This window comes from Saccostrea cucullata, unplaced genomic scaffold (genome assembly GCF_032062105.1).
Source record: "Saccostrea cucullata isolate Sc308-1 unplaced genomic scaffold, CSIRO_AGI_Scuc_v1 ctg12191, whole genome shotgun sequence".
Lineage (NCBI taxonomy): Eukaryota > Metazoa > Mollusca > Bivalvia > Ostreida > Ostreidae > Saccostrea > Saccostrea cuccullata.
The window spans coordinates 7948-13824 of NW_026922063.1; the positions used below are offsets into that span (position 1 = coordinate 7948).

A 5877-nucleotide genomic window follows, 5' to 3' on the forward strand; every position below is an offset into this window, starting at 1 on the left:
GGAGAAGTTCGCACTTCTGAGGATTGAGTGAGAAAAAACTATCATTAATATAATCTTTTAATAGATTAAAGATTTGCAAACAACTGCACCTGAGTATGTGCTGTCTAACTATTAAACGACAGGTTTTATACGAATACCAACTATATCTATAATGCAGCTTCTGGTTCGAAAAGAGATTGCAATTGACTAAGGAAGTAATGACACTTTGAGATTCCAAATGTGATGTTGCAATTGTAACCTTGTAGGAAAAGCCGAAAATTCCTGATAAGAACAGGTAATGCGTAACTTATTTTGCTAAAAATTTCAAATTGCCAAAAGACTCTTAGAAATGTAAATATGCTTAATTCCAATTATCTATTGGAAACTGTTAAGGAAACATGCATGGAATGCCGTTGTCTATAGAAGATCACTGAATCGCCGCAAAAGAGAGAATTCGAACTGTGGCCAATACCCTGCTAAAGTGGAGTGACCTGCCAATGTTGTGACAGAAATTATTATTGTGTATCCGGATGTCATTTCTATCATACTAGCTAGAATTTAGGGAATCTTGGAGCTCTACAGGGAATCTTGGAGCTCTACAGAATCAACAGAACAATGATTCCACTATCAATCAATGAAAACTTCTGAAAGAGTACATAACATCCAGTATGTAAGTACAAAAGTCTTCCTTAACAGTGGGATTACGTACAGTTTTTAAGCTTAAAAGTCCATTGGAACAATACAAAATACGAGTAGTAGCAGAGTTGAATTCTTTTAAATGCATGTCAAACTCCAAAGGTCAAGGTCAAAAGTCTAGTATCCAAAGGATGGTCTTATTACAAGGAATACACCTGTAAAATATGAAAGCCCTATTTTTAACTGTTAAAAAGTTGAGACCAAGATTAAAGTTTTTAAAAAGTGGGTCAAACTCTAAGGTAAATGTCAAAAGGTCAAAAATATTTATACCAGCTGAAAGGTCTTGTCATTATGAATACACATGTGAAGGATAGAACCCAACACCTAGCTCGCTCAAAATGTTCAAAAGTTATTACCAAGGTTAACGTGTGGTGTTTTTTTTGTAAAAGTAGGCTAAACTGCAAGGTCAAGAGGTCAAATTTGGTGGTTTCAATGGTTAGTTCTTGTCACAAGGAATGCACCTGTGAAATATGAAAGCAATATCCAAGCAAACTCAATAGTTATGGGCTAGGTTAAATTTGACGACCGAAAGACAGAGAGACAAACAGTCAGACAGGACAAAAACAATATACACATGGGATCTTTCGATCCGGGGGCATAAAAATTATTAATGCAGCAGGTAATGGTAGATTGACCGCCTTGGGTCATTGCAATACACAATAATATCAACCAGTACATAATGGTAATGTAATGTAGGTATTGGAGATCTGGAACACCTCAATGCAATATTAAATATTTGTATGCTAAAATTCTTATGTAGAATGGGTAGAAAACTCAAAGAAAATGTTTTTCCCATTAGATCATATAAATCGAGGTCCCTTGTCGCAGTAGGCGCTGGCACGAAAGACATCCCTACCTGCTAAAAGGCCCTAGGTGCCGTGCATAAGACAGAATTTGCAGCTCGCCAGCGGCAAGTGCTGGCGTCTTTTTACCTGGTGTCTCTATATGAGTGAAAGATTCTCGAGAGAGACATTAAACAACATAAAAACAAACAAACAGCCTACACAAAATCCAAAAGTGACTTTCCTTAAATTTCCACTGAGAAAGAGATCGAGGAGAAGGCACCTCCGTGAACCGAGGAACCAAAGCATCAGCGGATTTCCCTGGATTGATTGATTAATTGTATGCTGTTTAACAACTTGCCAGTGGAGAACTACAAATTTGGCCTATTCTCGGCACTCAGGGTCATTGAGCAGTGAGGGATATTTCTTGCAAGCACCTACTGCAATACACGGGACCTCAGATTATAGTTCTCATCTCCATGTCCCAAAGTGGGATTCGACCCAGCGACGTAAGGATCAACTCCTTTCTTAAACGCTCTACCACTGTGTCACGTGGGCGACGGCTCAGCTTCTGTGACACGTCTAAAGCTGAAATGTCCTCGGTCACTATATAACCCTAATTCTTCCTCACAACCATCTGACATTTTTGTAGGATGGTTTCTAGGCGTTAAGAATACTCCCATGTCTCCCTTTCAGTTGCACCCTCTGTTCTCCAGTGGCACTGTTCTATGCTTTCTGCAAATGCACAGAGGAACTTCTTTAACTGTAGCCCATGCATCTCATTCCATTGCCATCAGTCAGTTTTTGCTGCCAAACGTTATCCCATATTGCATCACAGGACAGGTCATGACTCTGGGGTCAAATTTGACGTCTAAATATTCCATCCAGCATTGTTTCAACTCCTTACCTCGCGAATCTAGAGCAAAGGCTTTAGCCACTGTACCACGATTTTCCTAGAGGGATATCTTGATCGAGAAGCTACCAGGAAGATTGGCCCAAGTAATGTCACATCAACCCAGACCTCCTACCCGGGCCTTTCTAGTTTATATCTCCCGTCCTAATCGGATTATAGAGAGGTGCTGATGGTCTGCTTCTTATCTAAGATGTACATGTAATATCCCTCTGATGAGAGAGATTTTCCGGGGAAATTATTCCAAGCAATGTAATGAATTGTCATGCCAGAATTTATTTTAAAGCTAACTAATTCAAATCAATTCTATCATACAAATATTGATTTCTATATTTTTAAGGTCTTCCGTTTCAGACGGAAGACCTTATAGTGATTCTACTGTTTTTTCTTCTTCTTCTTATTTTTTCCCCAAATCTTGTCGGCAAGATTTCTCAGAGATGGCTAAACGGATTTTTCTGAAGTTTTCAGGGATGATAGAGTATGAAAATACCCCGAAACATTTTTTTCATTTTTTCGAAATTTACTTCCGGTCGTCAGATATGTCCGATTTCCGCTTTCTTAAAAAAATATTTGATCCGAGTGAGATCTCAGAAACGGTAAGAGATTAAGACACCAAACTTTCAGGGATGATAGATCTTGATAAGAAGGTAAATCCATTTGGGTTAAGATTGTCCGTCGTCACTTCCGGTTGTCACAGGAAGTGTTTATAAATATCTAAAATTTGAACTTTTCTTTTTTGAAATTTTTTTTGCATCACATCATAGCATTTTACTTGTAGTGTTGAAATATGTCAGTCCCATCCCACCGGAACCAAAAACGGCAACTTCCGGTTATAAGAGAAAAACTACATAATTTGAGTATTTTTCTTTCCCATAAATATTTTTTATAGATAAAGTATTTGGAATGATTTTTGGATATGTTATTTAGATTGCAAATGTCTACAGTGACGTCAAATATCTTTGTAAAATTTACTTCCGGTCGCGTGATTTCCTGTCCTCAAAGTTAGAAGTTATCATAGCTAGATCTCGTAAACGGTAAGAGATTAAGACACGAAACTAGTAGGGGTGGTAGACCTTGATAACTAGACAAATCTATTGAGTTTAAGATCGTCCGCCGTCACTTCCGGTTGTCACAGGAAGTGATCAAATAAATCAAAATTTTTAACTTTTCTTTATGGAATCTTTCTTTGTATTACCTTATAGCATCTTATTTGTAGTTTCGAAATATGTCAGTCCCACTGGAAACAAAAACGACAACTTCCGGTTATGAGAGAAAAACTGCATAAATTGAGTATCATACTATCCCATAAATATCTTTTATAAAACGAGTATTTGAAATGCTTTTAGGACGTTATTCAGACTGCAAATGTCTAGAGTAACCTCAAATATCTTTTTTATTTACTTCCGGTCAAGTGATTTTTTTTGTTCTCAAAATGAGAAGTTAACATTAGAGAGCTTTTAAACTGTTACAGATCAAGACACTTATACTTACCATGAAGACATAGGGTAAAATGCGTTCACCGTCACTTCCGGTCGTCACAGGAAGTGATTAAAAATGATTTTTATAAGTGTTATGAAGACTATACTTGTCTAAAGTAACGTCGAGAATCTTGATAAGTTATACCTCCGGCCGTTTGTTTTCCTGTAATCGTTGTAAATATTATGTGCCTTTTTTAACATAGATAAAAATTCATTCATACAGAAAAATAGAGGAGAACGGAAGACCGTTTTTGTTGCTGTAGCAACAAGAGTTTCTAGTTTTGCTAATATTTTTATTAATTACTTATAATAGTTTACCTTAAAAAAATTATAATCAGTTCCTTTAATTTGGGAAAATTAAGATATTCTCTTAACATATAAGTCTTTTAATTGTTGCAGAATTTCAGATGAAGGAATTTTATAATCAATTAGTACTTAATTTTTTTTCTTCACCAGAACAGATTTTGAAGAACGATAATGGAAAGATACCTCGTGTATTCGGTTGCATTTTATTTTACAAGCAAAAACACGATACGCCATATTCTGATTTAAAAAGCAACGCTTTATTATGTTTTCTAATATGAATTACATATGTTTGAAAGTAAATATTTTCATATACACATGTATCTCATTTTTTTAATTGCGATATAAAACAATATTGATCTTTCAAATAACCATTACCAAATTTTCTTCATATCATGTTAAGACGCAATATTCCTCTCTGAAAAGGTAAGAAAAGCTTGATATATTAAACTATTTTCCATTTGAATCTAATATCATTGTTAATGAAAATCAAGGCTGGGAATATATGGGGAAAATGGTGAAATATGAAGTGGAGGGATATTTAACCTTACAGAAAAAAAATAACTAAAGATCACAATACTGAGAATGATCAACAAAATTACACCAAGAGTGAGGGCAATTCAATCCAGAACTAACGAATGACTGGTCAAGATGTTTTCCATTCTTCCTTGCTCAATGGACGAATCCTCTTTTGGACCCACTTTGGGATCGCCGAAGGGGAACTCCAGGCGTACCAAGGTCCACAAAGAACAACCAATGCGAGGCAGTGTACCAAAAACAGACAAACGAAGATTTGTACCGTGGTCAGGTATTGACTGAGAAAGAAAGCCATGGTGAAATGAACACCTGTGTCGAAAGATAACCCCAGAATGGCGTCAAAATGCCACTCCTCCTTCAATTTACTGACAGTCCAGTCTAGAGAGCTCCAACTTAAGATCTGAAATAAAGCAATGATTGATCAACTGATTTAAAGACTAGGTAATTTCTTGTTTTAATTAACGTTTGTTTTTATTGTGATAGAAATAACTATAGAGTATTAACTTCTTGCGTTAATCAGAAAAAAAAACATTATGTAGAATTTATAAACTGCACTTCGGATTTTTAAAGTCCAAATGCAACTTCTTATGGCTTTATTAAACGTGACATTCATTTAACTAGACCATCTAATAGTATAATTTCCCAATTCAGCATAAGAAAGAGTCTTACTTTTTCGGCGTGTCTTGTCTTTTCCCAGAAAAAGGAAGTAATACAGATGTTGCAGAAAATGGAGCACTGACAACCATTGAATCCTCTGAAGGAACACAAAGGTAGTCAAAATCCCCAACACTGGATCCAGGAGAATGTAGAAACGGATCCGGTACAGGTACTTAATAGGGAGCATTCTGATCATTAAAGCGATGATCAGATGACCACAGACATGATAACACTCCACGAAGAACAGAACGAGCGCCGCTACGTTTTCCAGATTCATCATTCTAAAGTTTTCTAGAAAAAGAGAAGTTTTCTTTAAAATTCCGTTATACATGGCTGTTTAAACGTTGTTTTGTATTTGTACTTTCACAATAAAAAAAAAAAAAAAAACAAATTCAATCCTCGCAAAGATTAAGATTAAGATATGTTGGAAGAGTTTTATTTTACCTCTTAACTCCTATTTCAAATTCATCTAATGAAAAATTAGAGCAATATGTCTAAATGAAATGGTAGTGAGAATTTTTTTTAATAAAAAGAA

General features: G+C 35.7%; 1 pseudogene; it reads right to left on the reverse strand.

Moving 5' to 3' along the window:
- Nucleotides 1-4304: 4304 nt before the first annotated feature.
- Nucleotides 4305-5622, reverse strand: LOC134261134 (uncharacterized; annotated as a pseudogene).
- Between the last annotated feature and the right edge of the window lie 255 nt (nt 5623-5877).